The 2129-nt window shown below is 49.5% G+C and overlaps 1 pseudogene; it reads left to right on the top strand.

Annotated features, from left to right (window-relative positions):
* Positions 1-280: 280 nt before the first annotated feature.
* Positions 281-487, top strand: LOC142261062 (U2 spliceosomal RNA; annotated as a pseudogene).
* Positions 488-2129: the final 1642 nt, after the last annotated feature.

The following is a 2129-nucleotide window of genomic DNA, read 5'->3' as shown; positions in this document are numbered from 1 at the left end:
TTGGCTTGGGTGACAAAATGTCTTCTGTAGGCGTGGGTTTGTCTCCCTCTCCCTAAGATGTGTCCGGTATAGGCCAGGGTGCCACTCAAGGCCGTAACCAATTCGGGTTATAGCTTCTCGGCCTTTTGGCTAAGATCAAGTGTAGTTTCGGAGGACGCTACCTTGGTCGGTACTGGAAGGTGCCTGGGATTGCACGTCTGCCGGCCTTGAGGAAGTGTGTGCGCCTTCTGGTGACACATAGCCCTCTTGTGCCTGGACGGTTCCCAGGCAACGGGAGGCGATCACCTTTGTTATTTTGAAGTCCTACTGATAAACAGAAAAAAAAAAAAATTAAATCTGTTCTTATCAGTTTAATATCTGATACGTCCCCTCTCTGGGGACCATATATTAAATGGATTTTTAGAACAAGGAGATGGAAAAAATCTTGCTCTGTCCACTGCACGCATTGACCTGGTATTGCAGTACCTCCAGGACCGGTGCACCCCTTCTTAACCCAGTTTCCAAAAGCAGAACTCAATTCACCTGATTCAAATGAGCCCCATTAGTTAATTGAAAGAAAGCAAAAACTTTATATGCACCTCAATTTGGCCAATTCACTTTTCACACTTTCACCCTTTTTTTTATCTTTCACACCTTTTACTTGCTTTATTGATGCAAAAAGCTGTGCCAAATAGCAAACTCATCTCCACTCAACTTGACCAACTCTGCTATGTCCCGTGCAGTATCTTATTCTCAGTCTTATCTAGATCATTTGCAATTGAATAGAATAGATCCCTTTTGGCTGCTTATGACTGTGTAAAATATGTAGTTTTACTGGGCTGGGATGAGAGAATCCATTGAAGCATGGTGTAGGGATTGTGGTTCCTGTGTGCTAAGAAGAGAGGCTGGCACCAGCCAGAAAGCCCCATTGCAGCCAATAATCACTTAATAACTTTTTCAACTTGTCATCATATGGGAGGCCTTCCATTCCTTGTAGTAGTCTAGTTGCCCACCTTTGAACTGACTCTAACTTCTGAATGTCCTTATTAAAATGTGGAGCCCAAAACTGGTTCCCATATTCCAGATGTAGCCTTACAAGTGATTTATAGAGGTGTAACAATACGTTGGGATCACGGGATCTAATCTCCCTTTTTATACACCCTAAAATCTTGTCCCAAGCAGCATTCCATCAGCCTCTGGAAGGTTCCTGGCGCATTGCACAGCTCGAAGGGCATGCTTTTGAACTCGCAGAGACCCATAGGGGTGGCGAAGGCGGTCTTCTCCCGGTCTGCCTCAGCAACGGACACTTGCCAATAGTGACTAGTGAGATCAAGGGTAGAAAAATAATTTGCAGTTCTCAATGCAGCTAGCGATTCCTCAATACGGGGAGTGGTGCCGTCCTTCTTTTTTAACAGGATCAACAGAGCTGCCCAAAGGCTACAACTGTCACGGATAACCCCAGCCGCCTTCATGTTGCTCAACATGTACTTGGTACACTGGCAATGTGAAGGTGGTATTGGCTTATAGCTCTCTTTGATGGGTGGGTGTGCACCTGTGGGGATGTGGTGTTGGACCCCTTTTATTCCCCCAAAATCTAGCGGGCTTCCCACCGGTAACCCGCTCCCCAGCTTGGATGGATGCTGAGGGAGCCCCTTTTGCCCGCAGGCTCTGGCCCTGGGAACTGTAGCCTTGGCGGTGACTGTGCTTCCCTCTACAGTGTGAGCTGTTGCCTTCAATCGGGTCTTGACTGCTGGGAAACCCTGGAGGTTCCTGTCGCTAACGGATTTGACCGGTTTTACGGCGACTCCTAGCCTGGTCGGGGTCCGTAGGCCCTGCCGGATGGTGCTGGCTTCTCTTCACTCCCCGATCTGGTACCGGCGGGCCACCGCCCATCCCCGGTCCGTACGGTTCACTCCAATCAGCCTCTCCTGCAGAAGGTCACCACCGTCTGCCAACCTTGCTGAGTGCCCGGGCCACACACCCGGACACGGTCAGTCTCCTCTCCTCTTCACTTCTCTAACTCCAAAACTGATCTCTAATCTGACTCCTTTTCCCGCCTCCAGGACTGTGAACTCCTCGGTGGGTGGGATCAACCGCCTGGCCCACCCCCTGGTGTGGACATCAGCCCCTGGAGGAAGGCAACTAGGATT

This window comes from Anomaloglossus baeobatrachus, unplaced genomic scaffold, assembly GCF_048569485.1.
Source record: "Anomaloglossus baeobatrachus isolate aAnoBae1 unplaced genomic scaffold, aAnoBae1.hap1 Scaffold_207, whole genome shotgun sequence".
Taxonomy (NCBI): domain Eukaryota; kingdom Metazoa; phylum Chordata; class Amphibia; order Anura; family Aromobatidae; genus Anomaloglossus; species Anomaloglossus baeobatrachus.
Note: the sequence above shows the minus strand (reverse complement) of the source record. Positions and strands in the feature narration are given on the sequence as shown.